Source organism: Falco rusticolus, chromosome 1, assembly GCF_015220075.1.
Source record: "Falco rusticolus isolate bFalRus1 chromosome 1, bFalRus1.pri, whole genome shotgun sequence".
NCBI lineage: Eukaryota > Metazoa > Chordata > Aves > Falconiformes > Falconidae > Falco > Falco rusticolus.
In genome coordinates, this window is record NC_051187.1 from 40,935,355 (window position 1) to 40,951,270 (window position 15,916).

Sequence of the window (15,916 nt, forward strand, 5' to 3'; positions counted from 1 at the left end):
CCAGCAAAGTTTTCCCAAAGCTCTGGATAAAAATCCCAAGAAGCTGAGCGGTTCCCCACGCCGCAAACTCTAGCTCTGTCAGGAGTTGGTCATCCTAGTTGAATTTGTTGTTTGCTTGGCTGAAAACAAACTCACGAGGCTGAAGTACAGTAAGGCAAATGTACAGTGTTGCAAGGGCAAGAGGGAAACCATTCCTTTCTTGAAAAGCTTTTCTTTAATAATTAAGGCTGAAAAATTACTTGTATTTTCCCACGCACTGATGAGAAAGTTAGAGGAAGGAAGGAAACACAGGAAGACCTGAACAGCACAGAAGCATAGGATGAAGTACTTTTATGGATAATTGCCATGTAACTCTCTGTTTTGTTTCTGGTGCCTAGATATCATTGAGTAAAACTAATTAGAAATGCAATAGATAAATGTACTCAGAATTCTTCACATCCTCTGAGTGGTTCCAATACCACCCATCAGGGACTCTGCGTTTGCCGGGTAGGCAAATGATTTTCTCATAAAAGGCTGGACGACTCTTATCATGGCTCATTTTCTCCTTTAACCTATACTATTACTGCTCCTCCTCCTACAAAATGAAATATAACACCTGTCAGTGTTGTAATGATTCCTTAACTATAGATGCAAGTAAAAAGCAAAACACCCCCCCCCCCCCAAACCCTCAGCACAGAAGGCAAGATGAGCACAGCTAGTTAGCTGTGTCTCTAATTAACGCATTTTGCGTTTCCTGCCAGGTGTGGTCCCCATTTCTCACTCACTGGTTTCCCTCCCCAACAATTTATTCTTCAAAAGCAGAAGCAAGCAATGGAAAGAGAATCTGCAAAATACAAATAATGGAGCAAAATCAGTGGTGTTTTTTTTTTTTCTTGCTGCTCAAGAACTTTAAAGACATTTGGGGAAAAAAACAACAAAAAACCCCAACCAAAACAAAAACCTTTCCACTAAGTAATTGAGTCTGCACTCTTGTATCAGACATTCAATGCTAATTTGGAGTCCTGTCTTATCACATTACAGACAAACACAAGGCCCCTTACATCAAGTGCAACAAAATAGCTACACTCGGCATTATTAATGAAGTAGATGGATTAATTTCCTATTTATGAGAAGCTAACCAACTGGCTAGCTTGCTGACAGCACTATTAATGATCCTTAATGCCCCACAGGCGGTAATGGGTCCCGCTGGGAGATCTAGGAGCACTGCAATTTGTATTGAGGATTTAGACATAACAAAAAAAAAAAAAAATGCCCTCCTGGGAGCAGGCAGTTGATCAGCGGGCGCCCCAGCGGAACACAGCAGACAAATAATAAATGACAGCCTTGTGATTAAATCAAACCTTCTACTTTAAGTGTTAAAGTGTCTGACTGTCACTAACAATCTAGTGGTTGTTAAAGCCTCCCGGGGCCTCCAGGAACAGACGCAGTGAGCTGGAAGGTAAAAGGGGGGGCAAGCGGCAGTGGCAGCAGCAGGAGCCTTGCTGTCTTGAGAAGGGAAAAGCTGCATTAAGGCAGGGATTTAGACAACCACTGAACTCCGTCTCTGCTTTCTGAGGTACCACAGACCCAGGGCACAAGACCCCAAAAGTCTACACAAGCCTGAAAATAAAGATTTGACTTGGGAATGAAACGGCCTGAAGCTTCCCTAATCCCAACTCTCCAGCCCTGAAAATGTGCTTACAGGGGACTTCACAGCCCAGGGTGAGCGGGGCTTCCCTGACGTAAGGTCATGGCTTGGGTAAACAAATGGTCTTGCCTGCTGCTATCTAGGAATTTCAGTTTCCATTCATATGTCTGTGCATTCAGGACTGAAACCAGAGGGCTGTGTTTCTAGATTCAAAAGGGTCAGGTCGAGGTGTGAACAGAAGTCCTGGATGCAACATGGATTCCATTCACTTTGTCTTCTTGACAAATACAGCAATACACGCTCTGTCTTCCTTATATTTCATTTCCTTGCTGTCCTAGACTGATCACATCCTGGGGCTGGGTGACACCTTGGAGGAATCCCAATGCTTTCCCTTCTGGAGATCAGTGTTAAGAGACAGAGATGAAACGACAAGTAGGTGAGATGAAAATAAGCACTCAAACTGTCCCTGCCCATCACCCTCTATCAAAACACCAAAGCAAGAGCAGAGGCTTGATGAGTTAAGGGGGCACGAGGCTGACATTTTGTCTGATTGGGGAAATCATCTCCCTGCTCTTAGTCTCCATTCTCTCTCCATGCCATGACCAAGTGTACACTTCTGTCTTCTTGGGTCTTCTCCCACCCTATTTTAAAAGCCCAGTGCTACATATAGTTAAGGTAAATAATGTGAACATTTCAAACCAGGCTAATCTATCTTTAAAGAAATGTTTAGAAAATCAAGGAGAGTTGGATGTCGCGTACTAGCCATCAGCAGTAATAAAAATACATTCTCGTAATCCAACTCAGGTAGCATCACATTCACTCAAGTGTCTCTCAAATGATGCCCAGACCCACCATTCGGAGGATGATGAACCGCTGTATCTTGCAGAACAAACCAATACTATTAAACTTGCTGGTCAGATTTCTATACATGAGGACTGTATGTATCATTTGCAGATGTTCTTAAAAAAAAAAAAGCCAACAGATACACAGCCCAGTAGGGTAGGTATACATTTCTAAGGTCACATGCAAAATTTTACGGTAAAAAACAAACAAACAAAAAAGGGCTGAAAGCCTTTTCAAATAATATTTCTTACAGTGACAAATATCAGTGAAAAGAGAAAGCCATAAGGAGAAGAGTTTCAATGTATCCTGTATTTTTGTTAAAAGCAAAAAGAAAACAAATATTAGCCCCAGTTACATGCTCATGAGTTAATTGCTGGATATTGACTTTCAGAGATTATATACAACTATCACAATGAAATTCAACTTCACCTTTCTCTTCAAGTCTCACAGAGTTATATCAATACAAAATCAGCACCCATGAAATCAGAATTCATACTGGGCACATACCTAATTTGGGCAGTATGTACCCTAAACACATATTATATCTACACATACTTAAAGCAAAATATCTTATTTCAGTACACTGATAAAATTGTTCAGAGCAGCATCTTTCAGCTACTGGCCAGCACCCGTTTGTGACACCCAGAGCCCGTCTGGCAGAGCCTGTACGTGACACTTGCACTCGAATGAAAGCTCTCTGCTTGTCTTTGGCAGTGTAAGTGCAGTACTTTTTATTTTGAAAGGACGCTACTTGCCACTGTAACACCCATTCAAGCTGTATCTCAGTCCTATTATACTGATGAGAAAGCTAAGAAGGGCACGAGTAATTTGTCTGAAGCTACAGAGGGAGTCATTGGGGGGAAAGGAGCTGGGAATTCGGAGCTCTTCCCCTTCCTCTGCTCAGGCCACTTGCTGGTAATAACATGGCAATGCCTGAACGAGACCCCCAGGAACACCAACACAAACAAGACACATGGTAACGTTGTTCCCCATTCTACCCTCCCACAAGTCGTAAAGAGTGCAGGTTTCAAAGGAGGAAACCTGAAAAATCAAGACTAGCAAAAAAAGAAGAGGAACTTGCACAAGGATTCCCACGCAAGTCCATAGTGCAGGAGTCCCAGTGCAGTGCCCTATCCATGCTGCTTTTCAGGGAAATCTTCAGATCTAATACAAATTTTGAAGGAAAACCTACTGAAGCCAGTGGGAATCTTTCTGCTGACGTGTCGGGTCTGGACTAGACTCGGCATGTTCTCCCCCGGGCTACAGTAACAATGGGCAGTTGTTCCCAGCCTGGCCCCGCAGTGCTTGGAGCTGGGATCCAGCAGGATCCCTTCTCCTCAGGCACAGTGCTGGGAAACGCACTGCAGACCGCAGTTTGCTCCAGCCAACGCTCTCCAAGAAGACAACCCACCCCATGACAGGCCAAAACACTCCCGTGTTTGCACAGCAAATCCACTGCCTACATGCACCTCTTCATACCCCATGTTCTCTTCCCTGCCAAGGTACTTACAGAAACATGGAAGGTCCTTCCATCTTCTTCCTCCTCATCTGCTATTCCCATAATCCAGAAAAAAGAACATTTTCCTTCTAGATGCTTTGTAAAACCTACATGGAAGGCTTATGGCTCCCCTGAACTGTAGCTATTAGGTTTCACAGGCACTGCAAGGTGGTCCCTCTACCAGGACACGACACAGAGGGGCCACGCAGCACATCCTGCACCCCACAGAGGAGCCCCCAGTACAGTGCTTAGCTGTGACCTGCAGGAGTCCATGCGAGGCAGCTGGAATTTTGTCTGGTTTTTATACAGACGCCCTGAGACCACCTCTATAATCGATCACTGGTGTGAGATGATACCTGCTCTACTGTCTGGCAAGAAACTGTCATGCAATTTATGGCACGATCATACCTTGGTACTGCAGCCTGGGAAGACAGCCATAAATAATCATCTCGACTCATATCTATCAATTTATTCTATTACCAATCCATGTGTGCTTTCTGGCAGAATTAGTCTTTTCTCTTTTTAATCATACCACTTAACAACCAGCTTAACCCACTGGAAAACAGAGAAGCCAATTTGGATTTTCTTCCCCTTATGTGAGCTTCAGTAAAGAACATTTAACGGAAAAAAATACAGTGTATGATGGGGAGCTATGGTGCACACTGGCTGCCAAGAAGGTAGCATCTACAGAACCACACTTATTTACCTATCTCTCAGTTCATACAAGCTGTTCTATTATAGCCTCCGGGTAGAGAAGCATCGATTTTTAACCATCACAAGCTAAAGAACAACCGATCTGACAAAACGTCGGTGTGGAATAGAGCCCTCCTGATCCTGGCAAGGCAATGCACTGCCCTTGCCCTCGGGCAGGAGCTTCAGTCCAAAGTATGAGAGATGTGCCCAGAGGCACCTGAGGGCAAGGGGAGGCTGCTGAAGCCCCCCATCAGATCGCTATCAGGGTTTAAATGTAGGGGCAGCAAACGGGGGCGGTAATTTCTATGCTTCCCTGGCTCCATGTCAGATACCACCTGAATTAAAGTCATGGCCCAATGAGCACGGGTAAGGCCAGGCAGCATCAGAGCAGTGAGGAGGTCTCTGGGATGCAGCATGTCTGTAGAAGCACTGGCGAGCAACAGCCTCTGCCTGTAGTGAGAACCCAAATTTTGGGTAAGGGTCAAGTGCACATCAGCTTTACAAGACTATTAAGGAGCTCCAGTTTGCTTTGGCTGGTGATGCATCACCCATGATCTTTAGTCAAGTGGATCACAAGAGGTGGAGCTGCACATATGGCAGATGACAATGAAGTCACTATATACAGAAAAAATGCTCTTCATCAGGTACCTTCCTCCCATTCATCACACAAAGAGTTAAGACACACTGCTAATTTCTTAGCCTGTCCTCTCCTGTCTTCCTAGTACTGGCATAAAATCGGATCCTGAACCTTGCTTGCTTGATCACACTTCCCCTCCTCCAACCTGTCCTCACCCCCTGCACCTCCCCACCACTTTGCCCCCACCGTCCTCACTCGGGTGGGGAAGGCAAAAAATAATAGTGACAGCCCCCACGGGAAAGCCAAGAGGCCCTTGTAAAGAGCACCATGAAAATGAACGCGCCTGCTCACTCATCACATTTCACATTCGTTCTGCCACTCGCTGTCAAATTAAAACGTGGCCAACAACTCATTTCTCCTGCTCTCACAGTTACAAATTAGTCCATTAAGCTGTCTGCAGCAAGCCTTTTTTCCTCTTCCCAGTAATGGCCTCCGAGAATTCCTTCATAATCGCCAAGTCCTCCTGGGATGCCCACCGAAAGCAGACGGAGAAGCTCCCGGGTAATACAAGGCACTTTTTAATGACACAACATGCTGTGGGTTTTTTTTTTTCTTTTATTTTTTTATGTCCCTCTTCTCCCTTCATCATCTTTCCCCCTTCCCTGCTTTCTTCCATCAGGATGATTAGGAATTAAAAAAAATAAATAAAAGAGAAGTGGGGATGGAGCGGCACGGATGCTTCTGTGCAGAGGCAGCTACAGGAAGGGGTGGAGGGAATCAGCTTCAACTCCCTAATTAAAACCTCCTAATTGAATTATCGTTATTGAAAAATTAGATCTTCCATTGGAAGCTTAGAGATCTGGGAAGACAGACGATCAGGTCCTCCTGTAGATGACTAATCTGTTTCATTTATTGCGTCTCTCCCTCCCCAGGCAGAGGCTGCACAGATGACAACCATCTCTTCCGTGGGCCAGACCTGTCGCAGAGCGAATCGCTCCTGACAGAACAAGTTGCTTAATGCAGAATCCCCTCTCTTAAGGGAGGTTTTGGAGAGCCAAAAGGACTTGAGTGTTATTAGCAAGTAAAGGGCTAGTATCAGCTGGGAGTTGTCTTTATTTATTTAAAAGAGCATCTTATAAAGTGAGGCTGTTAACGCAGTCTGTTCATGCAGGTGGTACGGGGAAGGGGCTGCTGACCTCAGCATTGGTGAGGGCACTGTAACTCCACAAAGCCGCTGTGTATAGAAACATGGCATTTAAAATAAGGCAAACATTTTCTGTACATTGATGACGCACAGAAAAAAATGATACCGACTAAATACAGCCAGCTGGAATCCACACTGCACTTTAAATAATAGCAACTACAGAAAAATCCTTCCTGTCCATCTGTTAACCCAAAGACTTAGTCCTGGAGATGCTGCTTGAGAGCAGTACTGCTCACCCACAGCCCATGCAGCAGATGATGATCCTGGCAAGCACCTGGATGGGAGTATGGTTGTGCCAAGCTGGAACCTGTTCTGCACTGGCGGGGGCTCCCCTTCCCAGCACGGGGCTCAGCAGCCCACCACCCCGACTGCAGCCACCGGCACAGCTCTGAGGGGCATCACCTTCCAGCCACCATCCTGCCCTGAGGAGGCTGGCTAGGAGGACACTTCGCTTTATACAGTGCAAAAAGAAAAACCACCTGTTGGAAAACTACGAGCAGACTTGGTCCCTCCTTTCCAGGTTATGGACCCAAACTGAGTTCAATCCCTACATCCCATTTGATGCTTGCTTGGTGGTCAAAGGAGGAAGAGGCTGAATCTGCCCCATATGGAGCATTCACCTCACAGAATCACAGCCCAGTTTTTCTGGAAACCTCTGGAGACAAAGGCAAGATGAGTGGTATCTGGGAAGATCCCATACTTGTTCAAAGTGAGGAGGAAAAGCTCTTCCCAGTGGAAACTGCTGGTCATACGTGTTGGCAATTCTTGCTTCCAACAAACCGCCAAAGGGCAGAAAACCCAAATCAATCTCTGTCCATTTGTCTTCCTCCCTCTCTCCCCACCGAATCAGAAAATCCGTTTCAAAATAGTTAGGAAGAAAACTCAATTTAATAAATACAGTGTGCATTCCTTTAATTTGCTCGCTGACTTTGCAGTGGGGTGACTCCTATTGCCAAGTCTCCTTAGTGACTGCATGGATTAATATTTCTTGCACGTGAAAGTCAAGATTTCTTATCACATTGCAGAATTCCAGGAGCTGCACCTTTAAGGAAATATTTTGTAGTAAAATTACAAGATTCGGTGACACGACAGTAGTCCCTCTTCAGCCTCCTCCCACATCAAATAAAATTCAGTGACTCGGCTGCCACCCTGCCACTCTCCTCCCAGCTCCGCTGTGAGTGACAGGCATGCTGTGCTCACACCATCCTGGGGAACAGCCGAAGTATTCATGGATCTTATTGCTAGACAGGCTGCGATAAGGCTGTTTTCATGGCTACACACCCCACAGACAGGCAGAAAGAGAAACAAGAAAGTGGCAACGGAAGGGTAGAGTCCTCTCAACACCTCCAAGGAGATGCCATGTGCTGGAGGGCGAGAGGAGCTTTTTCATGGGGAGGAGCTGTGTTATGAATGTATATATTGCGAGCTGGGGAGGGCAAGGAATAAACCAGTTTCCTGGAAGTGAAGAAAAATCGTCTGTCTTTGCAAAGTCTGAGGCCAGCTGGGAAGACAGAGGTGTGATTCAACTTTTTGTTTAAAGAAAACTCAGTCCAAGTGGCAGAAATGTCAAAAAAATCCCACAACCAGCCCCAGCCCCAAACCCCTAAGTCCTGTACTGGGAGAAGGAAAAACCCAACTTTCTCTAAACACAGACGAGTCAATGTGAATAAAAAATGTCCTTCATATGTCGCAAATTATTACTTCAGGAAGAAACCAGGCAGGTTTTCTTTCAAGAGTAATATACAAATATTCCCACTGGCAGAACAAAAATGGGGAGGAAGACCTCAAGTAGATCACTGCACCCTTGGATTTTGTTTCCACTATCAGCTCATTTATCCTTTCACAACATAAAGACTTCCTGATTGCATTACATTTATAGCAAACATGAGACAACTTCCCTAGGCTTTTTCACACCGTTCTTTTCTGTTCTTTACAATAAATTCTGCAAAAGGAAGGAAGAAATCTTTTCTCTTCCCTATTTACATGTGTGCTTTAGACAAAGATAACAACTAGAAGAAATCACCTCGTAGCTAGAAATGCCATAGTGCTTAGTAGAAGGTGAGGGAAATAGGTACACATAGGCTTGGACATAACCAGAAGAGTGTCCATCCATGCAGGCTTTGATTTTGGTTCAAATAATTAGCTAAGGAAGGCTTGGCCAGTATTGAAACAAACTGAATGGCATTTGCAAGGAGGTCTGCTAACTTTTCTCTATTTCTGTTGCACTGTTGTCCTACAATATAATGAGAAGGGACGTGCTATTGGAAATGCTAGTTCAAATAAAAAGAAGCCTAAATCATTAACACTTGGGTTATACAGATGCTCTTTTTAATGTACCTTCCATATTCAAAACTGCACATAACATCAAAGTTAATCAGCTGAAGCCCCACTCACTTACTGCAGGAGTCAATACCTTTGCCTGGGCCAGGCAAGAAAGATATCGGTTTAGCAGTTTGTGACCGCAATCTAGCTTGCATACAGCTCTACAGCAATTGTGCACACCGATCTATCTGCATACACATTTTTTTAACTGGCTCGCTGTTCTGTTTAAAATATCTTGAAATAACCTTGAACCTACAGCACAAATGCAGTGTTCACGCACAGATACAAATGCGTGCGCGAGTTCAGTGTTACCATCATAAAAATATTACAGTGTAGTAACGCTTCAGTTAAGCATCAAAACTCCATAGCTTATAATTTTACTTCACTACTTGGGGCGATTTCTGAGAAATCCTTTGGTATTTTTAACAGCACATATACGAGAGACCATATATACCACTGCTGGCCGCTGGTTTCCATAAATCTTTCAAAACTAATATTTATATTCCCATGAAGGAGCGCTGGCTGCTTATTTTCCATCTCCGTAAAAGTGGTCAGATCAATAGTTCTGTGTATGTTACTTGGAAACATGTCACAGCAGCCTCTAAAACCTCTTTTTCCTTTGTCTGAGATCGATTTCTGTAATATGCAAATATTAAGAAAAAGGAAGCTTTAAGTTTCCTCTTAGGATCCTTGGTGAATCCTTCAGAATCCAGACAACCACTACGACGGAAAATTAAAACCCTGCCAGCAGTTTACCGTCTCCCCTGAGCACCAGCCGTGCTGTGATCCTAACACTTTGCTCCTAGCTATGAAATTCTGAAATTTGCATATTCTTCACTTCAGGATTGTTTCGGCTAAAAGGTAAAGCACTGCAGAGCTGCCTGCCCGCAAAACCAACCTGCTCCTCGGACAGCCTTGCTCCCCCAGAAGATTACTAGAGGGGAAGAGGAGGAGGATGATGATGAGGATTTCCACTGCTCTGCTATGCCAATGAAAAGATAATACCACTCACTCTCTTGCTTTAGATGTTGCTGCACACCAAAAGTTTTAGTTAATACGCAGGATCAGGAAAATTAAACTTGTGTTATGGAGTCTTACTTTGAGAAGGAGCAAAGAGACTTGCTATTCACTGGAGCTTTTTGTGAGAGACTTTACCCCCCCTTTTTTTCCAGCACAGCTTGAGCCCTGAAGCTTTTATTAAAAAAATAAAAAAGGGAAAAAAAACCCCAAACGAAGCAATGTACAAAAGTGGGGGGAGTAGAGAAGGTTTAACAAGCTCCAAGTCATAGATTATAAGCCGCTGCTAAAAATTTATGGCTGTTTGGATCTTTGCCACACTGAACAGATTGGCAAGCTGATCAGAATCGCAGCAGGCTGCCTAATGAGTCCCACACAATTTTTCACCCCATATTTTTCCAATAAAAAAGCAGTTAAATACCAACCGCAGCCACAGCAGAGCCTGCCATCTGGCTGCTTTTTTCTCCAGCCATCATTAAAATGGTTCTTGGCAGTTTACACCTCGCTTTTTTCTGTACAGATGTGGAACGAATTTTCTGACAACCCTTGGATGAAACAGGGGGCTTTATTGAGCTTTACAGATTAACTGCCTAACTTCTGGTCCTAATTTTAAGTGTCTTAGCACACCGGAGGCATCATTTTAAGTGAGCTAATTGTATGTATCTGAGCCCACCAGCAACATTTGGTTAAGTTACAGTGAGATTCAAAATCAGCATTTCGAGGAGCTGTGTAACCCACGCCACCATGGTCACCGACGTCTGGCCCACGCTGTGAGTTCACAGGGATTAAAAATAATAACTATAAGGAGAGCGTTCAAAAGTGTCTACAGAGGAAACCAAAGAATTATGGTTTAAACCCATTTATTGCAGCCAAATGAATATGAGCAGCTTTATTTCTTATTCTTTGCTTTTACTGTTGTCCCCACGCAGCAGTACAGTTAGCCAGGGTGTAACGGAGCCCTGTATTTGCGGTCAGTCCACTGACTCGAGCCCAGCAGAATGGAACTGCAGCCCCAGTCTCTGGTTAGATGTGTTCGAGCCATGAGGCAGCTTACTTGGAAGCTGCTCAACTTGCCTCTTTGTCACTGGAAGATGACAGTCAGCAGAGGGAGAAGCAAGATGACTTTGGGGCACACTATGCATAGAATAACTACCCTTCTACAATCAATTTTTGAAACAAGAAATGCAAAGCAAAGGTCCTTTAGAAACCTAGAAAAATCAAAATGTAGCTAAGCAGTACATTTTAAAACTATTCAAGGCCAAACAGAAGCAGGATAGGCTGGAGATGGATAGAACTGGCTGAATGTGTCCGGACAGTTTGGATTAGTGTGCGAGTCCGGGCGGTCTGGGGGATGGGAGCAGAAGGGCAGCCAGCTGAAGTGCAGTTAAGATGCTCCAAAACCAGTGTTTCACTCTTCCCCTAGTGACTTGTCAAGACCACAAAAGAAGCAGTGGAAGTGCAGGGACTGGAGCCCAGGTCCTCTGAGGGCGAAGCTAGAGGTCTGACACACCCCTCCTTCCCTCCAAAAAAATAACAAACAGCAGCAGAACATCAAGGAGGCTTTTTATCATTTTGCTTTCCTTCGCATCCCTAACACAGATTATTACTTATGCCAATCATTTTATAATGACCAGTGGATTTAAAAAATGAATTATTTATAGGAATGTTGATAACATTTATTTGTTTTCAGCAAGGACTTCATAGAATCATAGAAATGCAGTAGAGAAAGGGACCTTAAAAGGTCATTCTAGACCCCCTGCTCTGAAAGAGATTATGGTGGAGATTATGTGCATAATAATGTAAATGACCCTATAACTGTACTCCAGAATCAACATTTTCATTAAGAAATATATTGCCCTCGTAATCCTACTGGTTGGATAGATAACCTTCAGAGTGTGAGCTGATGCAACCACAGCTATCCAAGCCTGGAAACAGGCAGAGACAGTAAGAGTGGGCATTTGTTCAGAAACCTACCAAGCACAGGCTCGGGATGAATACAACTGTCTGGCTGTGTAACAATAGCTTTAATTAATGTATGCTTCTACGGCTGTCCAAAAAGGGTGGCCATTTTGGGGGACAGGAGCAGCAGAGCAGTCAGGTGAAGCTGAGAGTTGGTGTGATGGAGATAAAGGGTTCCACGCTCATGCTCTGCTGTTGAAGTCACCCTTGGCCCCCAAACTGTGATGTGTCCAATCCCCATTACTGGAAATGACTGTGCAAATTGCTGACGAAAAAGAGAAAAAGAATTACCTCCATCTCTTTAGTGGGTGCTGAAAGCTCCAATTTATCTCCTACCGATCGACCTAGAACACCAGTTCACCCTAAAAGCACTGATGTACTTTCAAGGCACAATCCTGCAGCCCACTGCAAACCTCATGGCAACAATAAAAAGAATTTACTTGAGCATCAGTAGTCAGGTCAGACGGTTCTGGGGTTCCAAACTCTATAATTTGGGCCTGGTGTGCAGTGTAGGGTAAAGGACTTTGTTTTATAGCAAAGTAAATTAAAACCCAAGCAGAACTGCCAGCGTAACTTTTTGTCCTATTACACTTCTGGTAAATTTTGCTTCTAAGAACCATTACTATATGAAGAGGTATTCACATACACACACACTGCCTTGACGTTTGCACTTTTTTATATAAACATTTTTACAATATTCCATTGCCACAGAACGCACCAGCTAATAGCCAAATCCTTAAAGCTGCTAACAATCAAGCCTGGCTCAGAGTTGCCTCTGAATAACTCCCATTTCTTCAATGCTTTTGCACAGCAGGATTGCTAATAAACAACCGGGCAGTAAAACTACAAGTCAGCCAGTACTGCCTCTGTCTTCTCCAGTTCAGGGAATTGCTCTAATACAATGTGGAAATATATCCTGTGACCAAGCAGCCTCTGGGAATTCTTACATTTCAGGTTGGGTTGTCTTCATCTGGGCTATTTTGGGATATTCACAAAAATGAGTCCCAATTCCCTTTTCCTTGCTCTCCACCCCCCACAGTCACACACTCCACCAAGCAAAACATTCTAGCTACTTAAATGTGGTCAGGGAATAAACTATTTCAAGTAAAAAACCACTCTCATCTTAAATGGTTTCCATCCAATCAAATGATTTAGCCCAGAGGCTAAAATGATTTAGCCCTTACACAAGTCTAACACAATAGCGTTTGCATAACTTACTTGAGCTCTCTCTGTCTGTCCCATGGAGAGTTCCCAGCCCACAGAGAAGACACAAAGATAATTGGGCATTTGATCCAAGGCTAGCTTTCCTTTTATTTAGCACTCATCTAAACGGAAGGTCCGGTAGGTTACCTGCGTTTCAGCAAACCACCCTTTGTTTTAAACGTCCGTCCTCAGTGCTGCAGGGAGCTCTGCAGCCTGACTACATTTTTTAGTGATGGGGCTAACTAGGAGCAGGAGCAAGAGCTTCCAACAAAGCGCTGGGGTGAGGTGCTAAGCAGCAGGTGTACCTTCGTGCAGAAACCCTGAAGAGAGCAGCCCTGGACAGTCACATACGTCACTACAGAAAATCCTAAAATTCACGTTTTAGGCTTTTACACTTGTCTCCGACCCACAGAATGTTTTATTTTTATTGCTTATAATTGTTAAGTCAGTGTAACTGACACATTGCCTTTACAGATAATGTACTTATGGTGAATCTCAAAACTAGTTTTCGGGTTATTAATGATCCTTTCCTCCTCACTATTTTGAAGGGTTTATGGTTTAGATTTGAGATTTTAGCTGTAGGCAGAAATATGGTGCAAACTGATCCTAGACTATTTCCCCTCGATCCTATTAAAAATAAATTCCCTTTATTGCACAGGTAAAAGAAAATTCACAGCAAAAAAGGTAACAAATGGATTAGGGGTATTTTAAAGTCATTCAATTTCACTCAAAAAAAAAAAAAATTAAACCACATTTTCTTCCCAAGAAGTAAGGCTTCACTCTTGTCATTAAAAAAGAGCACTTCAAATCCATGGCACGCATGCAGAAAAAAGGAAAGTAAATAAGAAGAGCAGCTCAGCTCTGGACTTCTAAACAGAAGAGATGGACTCAGAGAAAGAATCATACAGCCAGCCATTTGGACGTCTTGGGGTTATATAGTTCGAATTCTGCATTTATAGGCATCAGCGGGAATTTTGCCAATGACTTAACTGACTTTTATGCTATAAAGCTAGAATGATCCATTTTGATTAACTGCTCTGACCTCCTGCACAACACAGGCTTACAGCACAGGGCCAAGATTTCATCCCAAATCTGGACAGAAAAGAGATGCACAACATATGAGTCAGCAGGACAAGCACAACAATTTTAATTTTAAAATGCCAAATCGTGCTGGCAGGGGAAAACAGGGTGGATGATGGACAGTTCTGGATACTGAGAGGTTTCTTGAACTATTGGGAGATACTTGGCTATGTCAAGCAAGCTGACTGAGCTTGCTTTCATCTCTTGTTTTTAATTATCTTTACTCTTTTAGAATTTCCTTGTTGTGCTAAAAGTTTTCCTGATGTAAGCCTCCTCCCCAGATCTAATCTCTTTGCTTGAGGCAACTGGGGCAGGGTTATTTTGACATGCAAACGAAGAGGACATATGTTGCATGCAAATGAGAGGGCCACAGCTTAGAGCAGACAGATTTTTTTTTCCCCTGCCCCAGGCACTTCTGTTGTTGCTTAACAGGATTTCCTAGGGATCTAGATCAACACTTTCACATCAGGGTCTCTACACTCTGGCTGCCCATCCAGCCACCCAAGGGCAGCGGTGGGGAAGCAGGTCAGGCTGCCCTGGGTGCTGCAGAGGCAGCCCAGCCAGGGTTCCTGCTCCCAGAGGGGAAGGAAATGGGTGCTGGCTGCTGTAAAGGCTCAGCCCCACCACGCAGCAAGCTCACCTCCAGCCAGGCCAGCTTCAGAGACCTGCTTTGGGAAAAGCTGGCCCGAGGCCACCAGCCTGGCCAGCCCCACTCGCTATTTGTTGTTCTCAGGTATTAACATTGGAAAATTGGCTACTGTGTGCTGGCGGTAACCTCTTAATGTTATTTAATACATGTTATTGTATTCACATTGTAAAGGGCCCACACCCTGTTCTGATTCAAGACCTAGATACAGAGTCATTATGGAGCTATAAACACCACTTTTAAAAGCCTGACTATGTATTGACAGTTTTTTATATGTGCAGAACCGACTCTCAAACCCAGTCTCAAACACTGTGACAATGTTTTACACTGGGCTCATGTGTCCCCAGGATGGCGTTAATTGGAATAGTACTGTGAAAGCAAAGGGAAATGTACGAAACAGCAAGATCTGTGCAAAATAATTCTGCTTCGGAGATAAGAAATCAAGGCAATTTGGACAGGAGGCCAGACTCTGTGCTTGATCCTTCATCTCTGCTTGCCAAGATCGTAACAGTCATCCAAGAGTGAATGCTACCAGGGGAAGCATTTGAGAACTTGCCCTGCTACTAAGAAAGGTGCTTAAATTTCGAAATACCAAGAGGTAAGCTACCCATCGCCAGACAAAAGTACTGGCAATCTTACTTGCAGGACTTAAATATGTGAATATTAAGTTGGTCTCATAATGCTTGGCACAAATCACACCATTCATTGCAAGAAATCACTTCTGGCCAACCTATCCCCATGGGCTTAGAGGGCTGTCAGCAAACAACACAACCAGAATGAACTTGCAGGTCCCTCCCTTTGGTGGGTCTGATCCAGCCGGGACGGGACTGCTGACTGTTGGGGGTGGGGGTTGGCTTTTTCAGGATAAACTAATTATATAAACATACTTGCCTACCGCCCTAAATAAGGCAGATTTGGAACTGGAGCAGAGGGAAAAAAAAGCCTTACAGATGGTACTGCCACTCGGCAGCTTACAACAAGGCTTGGGTGCCCTCCTGACCTTTTCCAGCTCTCCCCAGAGAGCAGCCCCACAGGCACAGGCAGGAGCAAGTCAGATGGGGTCAACAGATGGCTGAGAATATGGTGCACATTAACACACATTCTTCATTTGCCTGTTTCTGGCCCAGAAGTAAGGAGGAGAGGGATTTGGCCCCAGCACATGCAGCAAAACCGTGGCCATGCTGCACTGAAACCTCTACTGGCATCGACGAGGTAGACAAGTGCTTGCTGCCAGAGTTAAATATTTC

General features: G+C 44.2%; 1 protein-coding gene across 17 annotated transcripts in view; it reads right to left on the reverse strand.

The window, feature by feature from the left end:
- Positions 1-15,916, reverse strand: part of FBRSL1 (fibrosin like 1) — a 548,072-nt gene that overhangs the window by 139,158 nt on the left and 392,998 nt on the right. The window lies entirely within an intron of this gene.